This window comes from Canis lupus, chromosome 22 (assembly GCF_048164855.1).
Source record: "Canis lupus baileyi chromosome 22, mCanLup2.hap1, whole genome shotgun sequence".
Lineage (NCBI taxonomy): Eukaryota > Metazoa > Chordata > Mammalia > Carnivora > Canidae > Canis > Canis lupus.
Window position 1 is genome coordinate 40,492,290 of NC_132859.1, and position 19,430 is coordinate 40,511,719.

The 19,430-nt window shown below is 44.6% G+C and overlaps 1 protein-coding gene across 8 annotated transcripts in view; it reads left to right on the plus strand.

The window, feature by feature from the left end:
* Positions 1 to 19,430, plus strand: part of POMGNT2 (protein O-linked mannose N-acetylglucosaminyltransferase 2 (beta 1,4-)) — a 133,082-nt gene that overhangs the window by 98,127 nt on the left and 15,525 nt on the right. The window contains exon 15 of one of the 8 annotated variants that reach the window (XR_012015071.1): positions 4,617 to 5,701. The exons of 6 other annotated variants lie outside the window; for them this stretch is intronic. The gene's annotated coding sequence lies outside the window, so the exon portion shown is untranslated. Of the gene's footprint in view, positions 1 to 4,616; positions 5,702 to 11,196; positions 11,358 to 19,430 lie in introns of those variants that run through there. One more of the 8 variants, XM_072793127.1, reaches the window with a different exon arrangement.

Below are 19,430 nucleotides of genomic sequence, written 5' to 3' on the forward strand. Positions count from 1 at the left end.
CCACTCTGTGCCCCCCCCCCCATAATTATCAGTTTGTTCTCTATAATTAAGAGTCTGTTACTAAAAACCCTTCTGATACAGAAGTTGAGGCCTCCAGGCCCTGGGTGCTAACTAGTGCTGAGATTTCAGAGAGGAACAGTGGCTCCCCTGAATAAAACAAAGAGAAGATATTACTGCATAGGAGAAGTCTAAGGCAATGGGAGAGGAAGAGAGGAAAAGGGGGAGGAGAGGGTGGGAAGGGGAAGAGAAGTGGGCTGGCTGACTGCACACTGGGCAAGGGAAGAAAAGCCAAGAGAGGCTTCCTGGTAGTTACAGATGAAGAGCGTCTACTTTGGATATTGTTTGCCATGCGGTGTATGGCACATCCTCCTTTTTTTTTTTTTTTTAAGATTTATTTATTCAAAGGAGAAAGAGAGAGCATGAGCAAATGTAGGGAGGGGCAGAGAGAGAAGGAGAGAGCATGGGGCTCTATCTCAGGACCCTAAGATCATGACCTGAGCCAAACTCTAGAGTCAGACATTCAACTAACTATGCCACCCAGGTACCCTGGCATGTCCTAACTTAGGCTTCTTCTTTAATAAAGTCTGTTCCTCTGTTATGCTTACAAATGCTTTATGTGAGGTTTTATGAGGAAAACTAGTGAAGGGGCAAAGTTCCTCGTTTGGACTGATTCATGAGGATGCAAGTCCCTCGGTCACATAACAAGTCAGCATTCGTGGTCCAATCTGACCTCAAAGCCTAAACTCCAAATATTGCCTTCCAACAACTCTACTCATAATGAGCTGTCCACCAAGCCAATTTAAAGTACCAGGAAAGAGCACATGGTAAACACAAACCAGCAAGTAATGCATGAAAAGAGGGAAAGCCACTGTGCTGTGCAGTCCCAAGAGAAGGCTCCCTTAACCTCCCGTGGGCATTGCAGAGTTGAAGATTTTCTCTGAGCTAGTTTCCCCTGGCCTTTGTGCACACTCTGATGTGACTCTCTGCTCTCCCATCTCCTTTCTTCTTGTTCTTCAGGTGTGGGGTCCCTCTTTTACAATCTACCAGCAACATTGTAGGAGAACAACGACTATGTTGCCCCAGTCACATCCTTAGCTGGTGTTCTTTACTCCCTAGAGCCCTCTGAAGGTAGCTTCTTAATCTTTTGTGAACTTAAAGGATGGGAAAAGGGAAACAGTACTTTTCTGTCCCTTTCCAATACCGTACCTTTATAGATTGACTCATTTCTAACCGTGATGGAAGTTTTACCCTAACTGGATCAAGCAAAAAGAAAAAAAAAAAAAAAAAGGAGAGGAGGAATTGATTAGTTGTTTCTGAAAAGCTCAGGACTTTTAGCTTCAAGTCTGGCTGGATCCAGGGGTTTGGGTGGTCCTTCACTCTCTTACTTTCTTTCTACTCTTTTATTCTCCAGTAGGGTCTCACCAAGGTACCTCTTGGCATTTCCAAGCTTACACCTTAATGACCCCAGAGGAAAGAGGCCATTTCTCTTTCCCAGGAGATACAATACCAGTCCTAGAAATGAGGCTTAATGCCCACTTCTGAACTGAATACCATGGTCAAAGAGTAGATTGCTATGATTGGTTCGTATCCCACCCTTGGCACTGAGGACAAGGCCAGACTACTGGAACCACTGAACTGAGGTACCAGAAGGATATTTTTCCGTAAGAACTCTAAGGAGAAGATTCACAGAAAGAGTAGATGCTAGGTGGGCAAAAACAAGAAATGCTCACGGTTCTCCCTTTACAGCCTTCCCACATCCAGTCTTCTCTTCTTCATCACGTTTTCTCTTCAAAGCCTTGCTTCTGTGTTCTGTTGCAGTCTTTCTAAATGCTCACAGCCTTTCTCAGCAGAATTTTCCAGGCCATGGCTCCTCTGGGGACAAGCCAGGGTTTGCTGGCCAGACCTACCCAGTCCTGCCTCATTTTTTTATTCCCGGTGTTCAGCACAGTGCCTGGCACAGATACAGCATTTGGACAGTGCCTGTGGTAGGCAAGTGGAGAGGCAAGTGGCAAGCTCTTTTGCATAGACGGAGTGGACCCAGAACAACCTCATAGTGCTATCCCGAGACTGCCAGGGGAAAGCCCTCAGATTCATCTGACAGAACCATCTGTGTTGGAATTTCACTTGGCTCTGCTTCTTTCAAGTTGCTGAAATTCCTCACCATAACACATGCCAAAAGATTTCCAAACCATCCCTGCTTCCTCATAAAATGTATCCCTCAGCTGAAAAAGACTCCAGAGTGGAGTGTTTGAGTCAGGTAGAAAGGAAAATTGAAAAGAAGTCCCAGGTGATGATGCTCTGCCCCTACCTGCTGAGGCCTTTGAGGTTTCCATGGGGAGAGAGGAGGGTGGGGGAGGCACCAGTTATTTTCAGCATATGTGTTCCCTACCATTATGCATAACATAGTATGAATTAATAATACTTCACAGGAAGACTCTCAATGAAAATGCCCATCTCACAGTGGCTATTTGAACAGTCAGGGCTATAAAAATGACAATTCCTGTCCTCCTGTCCTTCTTCCCACTGTATCTATAATATAACACTTTGATCCCCTCTCCAAATGCCTCATTAATTTGGAGAAAATACAAAGCTGTAGTTAGATGATAATTCAAGCCTTATTCCTCCTTATAGATGGAGCTATTCCCATACACATCTCCAACAATTCTTTCCAAGGGTCTTTTCAGGTTTTCACTTAGAAGGAACCTTTGGTGAATGGAGCCACCAGGGAAACCCTTTGCTCTGAGCTATTAGTGCTGTGTCTTTACAATCAGACAGGGGCCCTTCAAGACTCAGCCCAAGTTTCTGGAGGACTCAGCAGCCCCCTTCATGAAATGCCAATTTAGTGCCACTGGCTGCACCTCTGAGTATGGAGCATGACACTAAGGGATGACTGCTCTCAGTAGAGTAACCATGATGAGCTCAAAATGTCTGAGAATCTATCATAAAGCAAGCAGTCTCCAACAAGCAGACCCAGAAGACTTCCATCACCACTGCTTCTACACCTCTCAATCTCCGCTTCCTCCACTGAAGATGAAGAGTTGACTCGATTGTCTTCAAGAGTTTTAAGCGTTAACAGCTTCCCCTGCTTCTTCTACCCAGAAGAGTACAAACGTAAGACAGCTTTTTACAGACCTAAGTAACCCTCTTTAGTCTCAGAGATGATTTGCCTATCCTCTCACTCGCTGTTAAGTGGCTATGTTGGGGTGCTGCAGGGAAACATCTGTGCTCCTCTCCCTACTTTTGTTCTTTGGCTTTAGAGACCCCACCCTCACTTCTGCTTCCTGTTGCTACCCACCTCCTCCTTGGGAATGTGGTGGGTCAGAGCTTGACATTTACTGAGACACTGCACTTAGTGAAATGCATTTCCATGAGTCCTTTCCTGCTGCAAGTAACACCTTGTTAAGGGGTAAGCACATGCACACATATGAGAACACATCTCCAGGATAAATTCCTAGCTGGGGCAATTTCTGAGTCAAGAGGTAAACAGCATATAAATTTTTAATTTTTTTTTAAAGATTTTATTAATTTATTCATGAGAGACACACACAGAGAGAGAGAGAGAGAGAGAGAGGCAGAGGGAGAAGCAGGCTCCATGCAGGGAGCCCGACGTGGGACTCAATCCTAGGTCTCCAGGATCACGCCCTGGACTGAAGGTGGCGCTAAACCACTGAGCCACCTGGGCTGCCCTAAATTTTTAAATTTTGATAGCTGTTTCGGCGTTGTCCTCCAAAAAAGCTGAACTTCATAGCAGAAGGTGCTAGTAATCGACCCAATATTCATTATTCCCTTACTCTCTTATTAATAAAAAAAGGCTTCACTTCTACAACTCTCTTGAAGATAGAGGCGGCCAATAAGATGTAAGCAGAAGTTTTGAGTGAGACTTCTAGGAAATTTCCTTTTGCTTCCAAGTCCTTCCTCCACTTCCTACATGGGTCTCTATTGTATGGCAAGAGCTATAGCAGCCTTCTTGTGACCTGGATGATGAAAGCCATGCACTAAGGATAGAGGAGCAGAAAGACCAGATAAGTCTGGGTCCTTGATAGCCCACTTAGAGATTTCAAACAGCTCTGGGCTATTTCTCAGATGTGAACAAAGTCTTAATTGATTTAAGCTACCTTAAGTAGCCAGTCCTCTGGTGCAAACAGCCCAAAATAGTCCTTGATTCACATCGATTCACATTCTCACTTACAGTGTATGATAGCCCCTTTCCCTTCATATTCTCACTGGCATTAGGTATTACGATGTATCTGATGTTTTTCAGCATTTATTTTTTTATTGAGGTATAATTGATATAAAGCATTCATGTGTATATGATTCAACATTTATATATATTGTGAAATGATCACCACAATAAGTCTAGTTATTATCCATCACTATGCATAGCTACAGAATTTTTTTCTTGTGATGAGAACTTTTAAAGTCTGTTCTCTAACAACTTTCAGTTTGTAATATGGTATTATTAACTACAGTCACCATGCTGTACATTACATCCCTGTATTTTATAACTGGAAGTTTGTGCCTTTTGACTCCCTTCACCCATTTTGCCCATTCCCCACTTCCAGTCTCTGGCAACCACCAATCTGTCTGCTGTATCTGTAATTCTTTTCTTTTTTTAGATTCTACATATATGTGAGATCACACAGTATTTGTCTTTTTCTGTTTGATTATTTCACTTGGCCGATGTACTCTATTTTTGACCATTTAAGTGTCCAGTGAAATTATTCTCCAAGAAATTCAAGATGTGAGGCTGGAGAAAGTGAAGTAAATTACTGAGTTGGAGATTTCAGAAGCGGCTGTATTCAGGGGGTGGCTGCATCTATTTGAGCAAGAGAACCACCAGAGACAAGCAAGTGACCCAGGACAATCCTGTAGAGTGAGGGGAGGCCAGTTCATGGCATTCTCAGTCATGTAATTTCCCAGGTATGTGTACTAAATGTACCATTTTTTCAATGTACTTTGAGCATTTGCCACTCAAGGATGTATCTTACTTTTCTGTCAAATTTAGAATAAAGTCTTCCACAAACCTGCATAGGCTGGACAAGTCAAGTAACAGTCACTGGCAGGAGCAAAAGGTAAAGGGCAGTGTTGGTGATGAGAAAATAAGGAATGAGGTGATTCTGAATTATGCAAATTTTACATTCTTCCCCCAAAACTTAAAGTTCCTAAAGGCAATGCAATCACTTAAGCTTCAATTTCAGGAAATAAATGTGTCTTAATTATCCTTTTCCCTAGGTAGCATTTAATTATCAATAGGAGCCAATGCACAGTGGGGGAGCCTTAAGAAAGCCCTGATTACACCTCCTGCTCAAGCTAGCTGTAAATGCTCATCGTGGGAGGCAAAATGGAGTATCTCCATGGCAAACAGACTCAGTAAACTCAAATGCTAGCAAAACTGCCTATGGTGCCAACACTGAGATGGGCAAATATAACCCTGAATTTAAAACATAAAATAAAAATGTCTTACAGAAATGAAATTTTCTTAAAAATAATTATTAAATTTTAGGAAGCATTTTTAAAGCCCTTCGAAACCTCATTCTGTGGCCATATCTGGAGAAAGCAGCCCTGGATTAATGGCTGGCTAGAAGGGCTCTCCTTGTCTGCCTCTTCTCTCAATTCAGCTCTTCTGGGCCTTCCCTTATTTTTTGGTCTGGGCACAGATGCCACTGAGATGCTCTGGCTTCCGGTTTCTTCATTTGCTTTGAGTCTGAGGATTCCTTTTAAAGATGCTAATAAATGCATAGGTTTCAAGTTACAACAGGTTTCTGGAGGGCCACGCTGAATGAGGACAGTAAAAGCAAGGTTAGAAGATGGGGGTAAGGCGGGATAAACACTGCAGGAATTTACACAACTTCTGGAGGAAAGACAGGGAGTAGAAGGGATGAAAGTGGAGTGGGAGAGAAAAGAGGCTGGTAGGGAGCCAACTCAGGCTACGTTCCATCTCCCTCCTCCATTTGCTAGCTACATGGCATTGGGCAAGATATTTAGTGACTATTAGCCCTCAATTTTCTCATCTATAAACTAGGGACAAATATAATCTGCTATATAAAGGTGGTAGTGAGGATTAAATGGAATCATTTCCATCTAAAGTCAAGTACATAACAGGTACTGAATAGATGGTATATCTAATTATTGTGGTAGCCAGCCTCCAAGAAGGTCTTTAAAGAGCCATGTCTCTTGGTATTCACACCGTTTCATGGTCCTCTCCCACACTAATTGCTAATTGTGACTTTGTGTGATTTCTGAAGCTAGGTCACAAAAGGTGTTCTTCTGCCTTGGTCTTTCAGATCACTAGTTCAGGGGCGCGGGGGAGCAAACCACTTTGCCATGAGGACACTCAAGAGCTGCACAGAGAAGCCCACATGGAGAAAGACTAACCTTCCAGCCAAGTTAGCTAACCCCCTTGGAAGCAGATCCTCCTGTCTCAGTCAGCTTTCAGCAACTTTATGAGACCCTGAGGCAGAACCAATCAGCTAAGTCACTTCCAATTCTAGACCTCAAGAAACTGTGAGATCCAATAAATGATTACTGTGGTTTTAAACCACTCAATTTGGGGGTGACTTGTTATGCAGCAGTAGATAACTATTACAAGAAGTTATTAATTATGTAATGCTATGATATAACCACATTCTAAAACTTAGTGGTTTGAAAATAACAAAAATCACTTATTACTTATTGTGGTTTCTGTAGGTCAAAAATTTAAATGAGACATATCAGGAACAACTTATTTCTGCTCTATGATGTCTAGGGCATCAATTGAGGTGTGGCTTAAAGGTTGGAGGCTGGAATCACCTTGAGATCATTCATTTACATCTGGCAACTGCTACTGGTTGTCAGCTGAAGGCCTAGATGGGGCTGTTGGCTGGTACACCCACTGTTATGGAATGAACTATGTTCTTCCCAAATTCATATTTTAAAGTCTTAACCTCCAGTACCTCAGAATGTGACTGTATTAGAAGACAAGGCCTTTAAGAGGTAATTAACTTAAAGTGAGGTCATTAGGGTGGGTCCCAATGCAATCTAACCTATCTTATAGCAGAAATACCAGTAATACACGTGCACAGAGAAAAGGCCATGTGAGGACACAGTGAGAAGGCAGTCATGTGCAAGCAAAGAGAGGCCTCAGAGAGATCCTGGACTTCCAGGCTCTATAACTGTAAGAAAATTAATTTCTGTTTGTTTAAGCCACTCAGTCTGTGGCATTTTATTTGGAGGCTCTAATAAACTAATATGCCCATGTATGTCCTTTCCTTGTGGCCTGGGCTTCCTCATAACACAGTGGCTATGTTCCAAAGTAGACTATACACACACACACACCCACTCACACCCACTCACACCCGCCCCCCCCACACACACACACATAAAGAGAGGGACAAGTGTACAAGCTGTATCTTTATGACCTAGTTTCAGAAGTCATAGAGCATTACTTCTGACATAGTCTATTTATTAGAAGTGAGTCATTAAGTTATGCCACTAAGTAAGTCACTAAGTTTTCAAGGGAAGGGAAATCCGACTCCAGCTTTTGAAAGGACAATAAAATAATTTTCAGATATATTTATAACCATTACCATCATGATGTTTATCATAGAGATTTTAAAATGCTGTCAGGCCAGCCAGGTGGTGCTATGCCCCAAGCAACTTGATCACAAATGTGAATCTGGAACTCAGGACTAGAGATATGGATCTGGGAGTCATCCACATAGAACCAATGAAAGGGAATACGACTCCAGAAAGAGGGAGAGGTTTCAGCCTTGAGGCCCAACCCAGCTTGGTGCTGCATAAATGCTTGATTTATTTTTTATTTATTTTTTAAAGGACTTTTTAACTTTTTTTAAAAAGATTTTTATTTATTTATTCATGAGAGATACAGAGAGAGAGAGACTCCGCACTGAACATGGAGCTCTATGTGGGGCTCAATCTCAAGACTCTGAGATCAGGACCTGAGCTGAACCTAAAAGCCAGGCATTTAACCAACTGTGCCACCCAGGCACCGCTTGTTGAGTTTTTCTATATCCTTGCTGAATTTCTGTCTAGTTTTTCTGTCAGTTGTTGACATTTACTTTAAGGCTCTGGTATTAGGTACATTCACAATTATGATTATTGTGTCTTGTTGGTTAATTGATCCTTTTGTCATTTTTGTCATTACATAATATCCCCCTTTTTTTATCTCTAGTAATTTTCCTTGTTCTTGATTATAATTTGTTTGAAATTAATATGGCCACTCTAGTCTTTTTTTTTTTTTGCTCTAGTCTTTTAGTATGATTACAAACAACACTGTTTAGCCTTTGCACTCATCCACAACTATAAGAATTTCTTGGTTAAAAGTCTGCATGTTTTTTTAAAATTATTTTTTTATTTGAAAGAAAGAGAGCACGCATGACAGCAAGTGGCAGGGAAAGGGGGAGAACCAGAAGGAAAGATAGAGAGGGGGGAAAGGACCTCAAGCTAAGGGTGGAGCCTCACACAGTGCTTGATCTTAAGACCCTGAGATATGACCTGAGCCAAAACTGAGTCTTACACTTAACTGAGTCACCCAGTCCCCCCAAAAGTCTGCATGTTTTAAAGGCTTTTGACTGTATTGTCAAATGGCCCTGCATAAATTTACTAAGTTTTAGTGCCTCAACACTGGGGCCTTATCATTTAAAATAATTAAAAATAAAAAGCAAAGTTTAACCAGTTTGATAGAAATATCTCATAGACTATAAAACACTGATGAAAGAAATTGAAGATGACACAAAGAAATGGAAAAACATTCCATGTTTGTAGATTAGAAGAATGAACATTGTTAAAATGTCTGTGCTATGCAAGCAGTCTACACATTTAATGTAATTCCTATCAAAATACCACCAGCATTTTTCACGGAGCTAGAACAAGCAACCCTAAAATTTATATGGAACCAAAAAGGACCTCAAATAACCAAAGTAATGTTGAAAAAGAAAACCAAAGCTGAAGGGATCACAATTCTGGACTTGAAACTCTATTACAAAGCTGTAATCATTAAGACTGGCACAAAAACAGACACATAGATCAATGGAGCAGAATAGAAGACCCAGAAATTAGTCCACAACTATATGACCAACTAATATTCAACAAAGCAGGGAAGAATAACCAATGGGAAAAAGACAGCTTCTTTAACAAGTGGTGTTGGGAAGACTGGATAGCCAACATGCAAAAGAATGAAACTGGACCGCTTTCTTACACCACACATAAAAATAAATTCAAAATGGATGAAAGACCTAAATGTGAGACAGGAAACCATCAAAATCCTGAGTAGAACACAAACAGTAAACTCTTTGACATTGACTGTAGCAAATTCTTACTAGGCAGGGGAAACCAAGCAAAAATAAACTGTTGGAACTTCATCAAAATGGAAAGCTTCTCCACAGCAAAGGAAAACAACCAAGAAAACTAAGAGGAAACTCATGGAATGGGAGAAGTTATTTGTAAATGACATATCTGATAAAGGGTCAGTATCCAAAATATGTAAAGAAATTATTGAACTCAACATCCAAAAAACAAATAATCCAGTTAAAAAATGGACAGAAGACATGAATAGAGAGTGTTCGAAAGAAGACATACAGATGGCTAAAAAAAACACATGAAAAGATGTTCAACATCAGTCATCACCAGGGAACACAAATCAAAACTACAATGAGATATCACCTAAAACCAGTCAGAATGGCTAAAACAGCACAGGAAACAACAGGTGTTGGTAAGGATGTAGAGAAAGGGGAACCCTCTAACACTGTTGGTGGGAATGCAAACTGGTACAGCTACTTTGGAAAATAGTGTGGATGTTTCCCAAAAAGTTAAAAATAAAACTACCCTAGGATCCAGCAATTGCACTAGTAGGTATTTACCTACAGGATAAAAAATACTGATCCAAAGGGATACATACACTCTGATGTTTATTTATAGCAATATTATCAATAATAGCTAAATTATGGAAAGAGCCCAAATGTCCGTCGACTGATGAATGGATAAAGAAGATGTGGTATATGTATACAATGAAATGTTTCTCAGCCATAACAAAGAATGATATCTTGCCATTTATGATGACATGGATGGAACTAGAAAGTATTATACTAAGCAAAATTGGTCAGTGAGATCAGTGAGAGAAAGACAAATAGCATATGGTTTTACTCATATGTGGAGTTTAAGAAACAAAACAGGTGAACATGGAGGGAAAGAAGAGAGGCAAACCAAGAAACAGACTCTTAACTATAAAGAATAAACTGAGGGGGTACTGGAGGGGAGGTGGGTGGGGACGTGGCTTAAATAGGTGATCAAGGAGTATACACTGGTGATAAGCACTGGGTGCTGTAGGTAAGTGATGAATCACTAAATTCAACACGTGAAATTAATATTTTTTTATTTTTTATTTTATTTTATTAATTTTTTTAATAATAAATTTATTTTTTATTGGTGTTCAATTTGCCCACATACAGAATAACACCCAGTGCTCATCCCGTCAAGTGCCCCCCAAAACTAATATTATTCTATATGTTAACTAAATGGATTTTAAATAAAAATTTGGAGAAAGAAAAAAAAAGAAATGTCTCATAACTCAATGAGGGTGCAGGTAATCATGGTTGGTGCACATATTTAAATAAGTTGAATTTTCATCTATCCTAGTAAAAAGCCAAGGGGTTTAGAATTCATAAATCAAGAAATAGGAGCATATGTATATTTTGAGAGTGGACAGTAAATGCCAGATGCAGCAACTTTAAGAGTTGGGAATGTTTGCCCTTTAGGAGGGTCCAGATGGGATGGGATGGGATGGGGTGGGGGTGGGTGAGGGGAAGTGGATAGTGCTTTTGAATTTACTTGTATTTGTGGTAATAGATATTTTTAAAACATGTGATATATTAATCACTTTTATTTTATAAAGGACATCTGATTGTTGGCTTAACTTGCATTTACATTTATCATCAGGAATCCCATAATCGTATAAATCTAACAGCACGTAAAGCTGCGCCTGTCGCGGGAAGAAACTACAACTTCCAGGATTCCGTGGGCTGAAGGGACGGGCTGTTCTCCAGGCAAACTGCAATTCCCAGAATCCCGCTAGCCGAGGGGTGGTCCTGGCCGGGGTTGGGGCCGCGGAGCCCCCGAGCGTGCGCACGCACGTGCCGGGGCGGCCGCTCCGGGCTCGCCAGCCAGGCAGGCGCACGGCGGGCACCCGGGAGCCCGGCGGCGGCGAGCGGGACGGCGCCCTGGGACCTGCCCTCCCTGCGCGGGCCTCCCGGGCTCGTAGCGGGCACAGGAGGCGGCAGCGGCGGCTGTTGCGGCCAAGGCCGGCCTCGCGGAGGGCCCGCCGGGACGTTCAGCCCCGCGGAGCCCGGCCTGCGGGGCTGCAGGTGAGACGCGCGCGCTCGGGGCTGGGCTTGGAGTGAGGGACCGGCCCCGGACCCCCCGGGAGGAACCAGCGGCAGCGCTGGCCCCCGGGTGAAGGAGAGCCCGGGAAGTTTGCAGAACCAAGAAGTGACGGGTGATGCAGATCGGAGGAGGCGCGGGATGGGGGCGGGGTGAGGGGAGATGGACCCTCGGGGTCCCGCTGCCCCCTGGCGCGCCCTTGGTTCCCTTAGCTCTCGGCTGGCACTGGCAGCGAGTCCTCACTCCCTTTTGCTCGGGAGACGATTAGTGCGGTTGGCAGGGAGCCAGCGAGGTGGTGGAGGGGGCCTGGGCCTCCCGAACTCCTGTGGCAGGCAGTACCTGGGCAGGCCTGCAGCTGATCCCTGGGCTCTCTGGGGCTCCATAGGATATTTACTGTGTGCCCCGTGATAAGAGCCTGCCACGGCCTGCTTGACAGTGTCAGGGTAGAGGGACCCACCGGACTCCTGATCCCTTCCATGTGTGTAGACTCTGTCTCCTGGTCACTGAGGAGGATCCTCTGCTAAGATCTAGGGTGCTCTGGCCGGGGCCCTGCACCTGTTGGTGGCCCGGCTAGGGTCTGCTTACTTTATAACAGCCAACTGCCGGAGCATACTCTTGGGGAGAGCAAGGTCCAGCACCGGAAAGGTTATGGGGTGAGCTTGGTTATGGGCTTAGTGGCTAGGAGCACAGACAAAAACAGGATTCATTCACCATATGTTTACTGTTACATGTGCTGGGCTTTCAAATCCTGGTGCTCATTTACTAGCTGTATGCCCTGGAGCAAGTCCCTTACCCTCCCTGAGCCTCTGTTTCTTCTCCTGCAAAATGGGAATAAAAGTACCTTTATCACAGTCTTGCTTTGAAGATTGAATGAGATAATGCTGTGCAAGTCCTCAGTCCAGTATTGGTACACAGTGGATGCGCAGCAGATATTAGCACTTGTGGTTGCTAAGATAGTGTTACAAGTGAGAATGGAATCCAGGACCCTCTTTGTACTGCACCTAGCTGCTCTCTCTGGCTCTCATGGATCTTGGAGATCTTCCATTTCATTCTTTCACACATTACAGATGAGGCATCTGAGTCCCAGTTAGTGACAGAACCAGAAAAGAACACGGGTCCTGTTCTCCCCAAGGATGGCCAGCACATCAGTGCCTGAGCCTTGGGCCCCAGGAGTGCGAAGAGAAGCAGAGAGTGGAGATCCTCAGCAAAGAGGAGGATGGGGTGCTGGTCACTGAGTTCCCCCACACCACATTGTGGCCACGTGAGCATCCTGGGGGCCTTGATGTGTCAGTGACAGAGCAGCTATAGCAGTTTTCAAACTGTCCTTCTGGTTGGCAAGTTCGTGCTCTGAGCCAGGGTTTAGAAAATATTGAGCAGTAAACAAGGCTTCTAGTGAATATGGAGCTAACTGGAAAATTAAATTACCAAATGCTCCATTCCCAAAGGGTCTGCGGCACTCTCAGTTTGGTTGTCAGTGGATACTCTCCCCCTAGGACCTGCCTAACACTGGTAGGTTTTTTTAAATTGGATAAAATAAAGAACATGAAAAGCATAGCCCACAGATGTTAGCAGAGGCTTAGGAGTAGACCTGGTTCAAATCCCAGCCCCACCACTTCGTAGCTGTGTGACATTGGGCAATTCACTGAACAACTCTGAGCACGGTTCCTCAAATGTGGGATGAAATTGATAGCACCTATTTTAGATTTGTAGGTGAGAATAAATGAGATTGTTCATCTAAAGCATAGCACTGTTTCTGGCATAGAAGAAGAGCCACTGAATGGGTGGTAGAGCATCATTATGATAATAACAATACTGTAAAAATAATCGTCAGGCATTGTGTTTTGCCTGTGAAGTAGGTATAATCATGTTGGTTTTTCAGATCAGGAAAGGGAGGTTTGTAGGGGTTAAGAATTAGCTCATGCAGCCACAGAAGGACAAATACTACATGATACCACTAATCAGTTGGATCTAGTTAGACTCCTAGAAGCAGAGAGTGGAATGGAGGTTGCTAGGGTTTGGGATGAGGAGGAATGAGGAGGCATTAGTCAAAGGATATAAGGTTGCAGGTATACAAGGTGACTAAGTCCTAGACATCTACTGTAAGCTTCGTGCCTACAATCAACATTAGTGTACTATATACTTTAAAATGTGCTAAGAAAGTAGGTTTTATGTTAAGTGTTTTTAACACAAAAAATAAGAGGGTAGGAGGAAACTTACAGAGGTGATGGATCGGTTTATGGCATATATTATGGTGATGGTTTCACAGGTGTATACCTATCTCTAAACATCAAGTTATACACACTAATTATTTACAACTTTTTGCTTGTCAAAAAAAAGAAGAAGAAGAAATCGAATTGGCTTAGGGTTATGCAGCTGCTAAGTGACAGAATAGGGGCTCACTTCTGGTATCTCAGCTCCAGAACCAGTGCCATTGACTTCTCCTTTGCCGCCCGTGGTCCTCATGGTTCTCGAGACTCAGCTGTGACCAAGGGGCAGCCTCCAGTGTTTTGGCAGGGGGTCTTCTCCCACCACTTGGAGAGGAGACAGGACCCTATGGCCTAGTTGCTTGTGCTTCCTCTCCATGCCTGAGATTGGATGAGGCCGAGTGAGCCTTAGGGAGGAGGTGTTAGGAAGAGGCACCCCTGTGGCCCCTGTGGCTCTCATCACTGGGCCATAGGGCTGGGGAAGTAAGAAGTGGTATTTAGGGGGGCTGGGCGGCATTCCAGAGCTGTACTTCTCTGGGCCTGATTTCTGCCTTTGGGAAGAGGGCCACCCCTGGGCCATGGGTGTGAGGAGGAGCTCTGGACTGAGAGCTCCCTCTGTTTTAATCTTGGCTACCCATGAAAGCTCACACCATGCCTCTCGACCTCTTTTATAAAGAGTTGGAACAAATCATTTCTAAGGGTACTTTTAGCTCTAAAAATAGGTGTTTTTATAATTTTAAATTGGCGGATTAGCCCTCTCAGCACAGCACCAGGGAGGGTTGGAATAATGATCACCCCCATGTACTACCAGACTTTCCTTGGGGCAGGAGAGTGGCTACAGCTCCCTTGAGCTGCCTGCCACCACTGAGCATCTTTGCCTGGCTGGGTGGGCAGTAATTACACAAGGGAAGCCTTGGGTTACTAAGTTACAGTCAAGAGCCTGTGGGTCTCTTATTTCCACAGCCATCCACACCTGCTCTGCCCTTGAATGATAAAAACTCATTGCTCTGACGTCTGCCCTGCTTCTCTGTCACTGACTACTGAGTCTGAAGCACTGTGGATAAGTAAGACCCCTGGAGTCAGACATGGGTTTGTATCCTGGGGCCCCCACCTGAGCTGTAAGACCCCAAGTAAGCTTCTTAACTTCACTAAACTTTGGGGTTTTTCATTTTAAAAGATATTGAAGCTGACCCTAGTATCTGCATTGGAGGGCTTTTGTGAGGCTTATGGGAAAAGGGAAAGGGGCTTAGGATGGTGCCTGGCATATGGTAGGTGCTCAATAAGCTGGTGGTAGCATTAACCTCCATCCTCTGCCCAGAAGCCAGCATCCTCTAGCAATTGATTGATCGCTTCCATTTTTGTCTGGTGTCCCCTGTCCTCTCTGCTGCATATGTAGGGCCTGGCATCTGTCAGAGCTTTCACTCTGCCATTGGTAGACTACCGTCAGTACAGTCTTAATGCTAAGAGTTGTTTCATTTCTCCATTTTGAAAGCGTAACAGAGGGCCCTTCCCCGGCTGGACACTGGGTACTCAGCCACGAGCCAAGTATCAGGGAGAGGCTGAAGACTCTGGTCTGCTGAATTGCCACTATTAAAACTATTTTTTTTTTTTTAAAGATTGTATTTCCTTATTCACGAGATACAGGCAGAGACTTAGACAGAGAGAGAAGCAGGCTCCGTGCAGGGAGCCCGATGTGGGGCTCAATCTCTGGACCTGGGATAACACCCTGACCTGAAGGCAGACGCTCAACTGCTGAGCCACTCAGGCATCCTATTACCACTATTATTACTATTAACAGGAAGGCCTTGTGTCAGGTTGTTTTCAAAAGAAAGGGAAATAAGAGATTAAAAAAAAAAAAAAAAGCCAAAAAAAGCCCTTCAGAAATGAGGCAGATAGAAGAGTGCTGCCAGCTTGCTCCCCAAAACTGCTTCACTCAGCTCCTAGAGCAACTAAATATTATTAGAATCCTGTGGACTCCATGCATCCACCTTTCTAGGATCCCCTCTGTTTGAAGAAGCGCTGGAGGAAGGTGTCGATGGTGCTGCCACACCTGCAGACACAGAGCTAGGCAGCTGGACAAGAGGTTGCCTGCCATGGAGGTTCACCTTCTGTGGCTGGTCACCCAGCGCTGGGTGCAGGTTCCACTTCTGGGGGCCCTGGCCAGCTCCAGACATAGGCACAGAAAAGCCATGCATAAGGGCCTCATTGTCTAATAAGAAGTAAAAGCTCCAGGAATTCTAGGCCTAGGGTGGGAGGCCCAAACTCACATGCTCACTGGAGCCAAGAGCCAGTGGGGAGAGTGAAGCCAGGGGTGGGCCCTGTAACCTGGCGGCCAGATGCCCAGGTTAAAGCTCACGCTGATGGAGTCCTGGCAGGAAAGCAGCCTGGTGGTACCTGGCTGGTACCTGGTATCAGCTTGGGCTGCCATAACAAAGTGCCACTGCTTGGATGACAAACATCAGAAATTTATTTCTCACAGTTCTGGAGGATAGAAATCCAAGATCGAGGTGTTGGCAGGTTTGGATTCTCTTGAGGCCCCTCTCCTTGGCTGGCAGATGGTTGCTTTCTCACTATGTTCTATCACGCTTTTCCTGGCTGAGTCACTGTGGAGCTTTGTGCCTCACACCAGTTGGGTCCTAAAATCTGGTGCCCAGAGGAAAAAAATGTGATAATTGCAACCCTTGAATTTCTGTGCCCTGGGAGTCCGAGAAGATGAAGGCCAAATGGTGCCTGAGTTGTTAGCATGGGTAGTGTTGACATGCTCCGTGTTCAAATCCTGATTTCATTCCATGCAAGCTGAGGCCCTTGGGAATCATTTACTTCCCTCCTCCTAGCCTCTGCATCTGTGGATGGGGATGGTACTACAGTACTATGCTAGCCTCTTCATGTGGGTTTGAGGATTAAACGAGGAAATGTAGGATAGTTTCTAGTACTCCACCAACATTTAAGATTGGAGGTGGTGGTTGTTGAAGTTACTAATTTCATGCTGGGCGCTGCCTGCTTGGGGGCCTTCTTCCCAGGGGAAGGGAAATAAGTCTTTAGGAAGATTGAGCGAACCTGGAAGGGACAGGGAATGTGCCACCAAAGCCATTGGGGGTTCAGTCCGTTTAGGGTTGGCTTGGAGCTGTATGGCTGACTTGGTACCTGTGTTTAATTCATCGTTAATCTGAGGAACCCTAGTGAAATGTGATTCTGACAGCTGATGTGTTTTGAGGCCTATTGAGGTACTTTATGTGCATTAACTCATTTAGTTCTCACAGTGCCCTAAGGAGGTTATCATTCCCATTTTACAGATGAGGAAATTGAGTCTTGAGGAATTAAAACCATCTCACACCTAGGGGCTAAAGGAAGGTGAGTGTGAGCTGTATGGCCTGGGAAGACCACGGTAGTCTTTTGGGTGTCCCGACGCCTGCACTTAGCTCAGATTGAGTGCACTCAGGTGATGTGGGAGATCAGCCAGGCGCTTCTGGCTTCCGGGGCAGAGTCTTCTGTTATCCACCTGAGGTTGCTCTTCCTCTCTGGAGCCCTTTGGGCAAAACCAGTGGAAGCAGGGATTTTTAAGCAAGGCTAGATGACCGTCTGTCGGGATTCTCTTCATGTCTTGTTAAGACTTTGGACTCAAGTTCGTAGGTAGATATACATATGGAATGACATAGACAAAAATAGATTATCTCTCACCCACCTTACCTTCACTCAGGTGGAATCAGCCAGAAGCTAAGGAGGCCCTTCTATGGCACCTGTGTCAGGGAGGTGTTATGGTGGGCATCTGTTCTGCTTGGTCAGTGGATGTGCCATATTGATCATTAAATGAATTCCAAGTCATGCCTGTCCACAACTAACAAACGCCTATTTTTTTAAGAGAATAAAGGAAAGAATCTAAGCACCTTTGCATGAATGACTCAAGGGCACAGCTCTCTACCATGGGCCAGGGATCCAGGTCTCAGCAGATGTTTTCAGGAGGGTTTTCCTTTGCAGATCTATTCAGAGCTTTCCTCTTTACTGGAATAGGAGCTCTGGGCAGGTGCCCTTTCCATGTGTTGCAAATCCCAAAGCCTTGTTCTGTGTGAGCATGTGTGTCCTCCCTTGCCTTCTCCTGCTCCTTACTTTTCCTGGAGGGTCCATTGCACCCAACCAACCTTCCTCTGGGGCAAAGTGATTGACAGGTAACTTGAGACAAGGGTGGTCTGGTCCATACTACTTGACAGACCCCTCCCCTCCCTGGGGTCTTCATGCCAGGGAGTAGACATGCTGAAAACAGCGTGACCCAAGTTATTGATGCAGAACCTTAAAAGTCCAATAGGGATTGCCTTTTCTACATAACAAGTTTCTTTCCAATGATCACAGGTTTTATTTTATTTTATTTTATTTTATTTTATTTTTATTTTTATTTATTTATTTTTTTTATGATCACAGGTTTATAATCAGCCTTCAGCCCCACAAGCAGAGAGGGTGCCACCGGGGTCATTTCTGTTAAGGAGTGGAATCAAGGTTTAGGTCAGCCCTTTGGTTTGTCTCCTGTCCCCAGGATGGCTCTTCATCTGCCTCCGTGAGAGGCTTTGCTGGAAAAGGCAGCAGGGACTCTGTTCTCTGTTTTCCAACAGCCTTGTGCCTAGTGTTGAAAAAGTTGTATCCCCTCAGTAAGCAGACAGGACTTAGAGGAGAATCTGGGGCAGAAGAGTGACAAATCTCTTCTTGTAGGAAGATAGGTTTAAAGAGAAATTTGCTAAATTTGGGTTAGTTTTTAACTTTGAAATTTTTTAACTTTGAAAGTTAAAAAAGACAAGATGTGCCCATTTTGCATGGGCAGTGGGTTTTTGTTTTGTGTGGCCTTGATTATATTTTTGGAGGTCAGAGTGGGTATGTATGTGAAAGTTGGCAGTGATCTGGGAATGAGTTTCGAGTGCAGGTTACACCTTGAATAGTGTGTTCGGACAGGAGGTACACCACGGGGCATCTGGCTGGTGATCCCGAGATGATGGAGAAGCCTCATTATGTCCACTTAGGGCAGGAGTGAGATGAGAAGTGGGCAGAGGTGGTTTTTCCAAGTTTCATTTCCTCTGCTTTCTAAAGGAAAAACAAGCAAAACGAGGGCTGAGCTTGTTGGGTCCCGTGTGAAGCCTGTCTCCTTCAAAAGTTGCAACATCAAACATCATGGTCATTCCCCTTGCCTCCTGTAGGGCCCTCCTCCCTGCCACAAAAACTGATGGCTCTCAGCTCATCAGCAGTGCTAGCTCTGCTCATCGTCATTGGTCTGGGAGGGGACTGGATGGGAGATGACCCTATCAGATGGCTGAGTGGACAAGTTCTTCCACAGAGAGGGTGAACTTTCTGCCCATGGCTGATTATGAAACAGGGAAGCGAGTTGCTCCATTTGATGCTGGTGGCCCTGTCCTGACCATGAGGGGAAGCTGCCCAAGGGGAGAAACAGCATCCCAGGGAGGCAGAACAGAGAGGGCGAGTACTCTCCAATGGAGTCCTGTAGCTACTGGCTCAACTGGCTCCGGTGGGATGCGTGGACCCGTAATTGGGCTTGCTCCTCCCTGATTTGAGTCCTTTAAATGCCTGAGGTGTTTCTTTTTCTTCTTCACCCCTTGTTCCACTTTACTTAAAACCAGGTCTTCTGTGTCTTGATGATTTTGAGCAGTCTTTAGAGTCAGAGAACGGTGGGTTGATCTCTAGACCTGACACTTGCATGGCCTTGGGCAAGTCATTGGTCCTCATTGACCTCAGGTTCCTCACCAGAGAATTGGGAATAATGGTTCTTCTTAGGGTTGAGGTGAGCACCAAATGGGATGCCCTATGTAGAGGCTATGGAACCCCCCGCCCCCGAAGGTGAGGCAGGCTTGGAGCAGG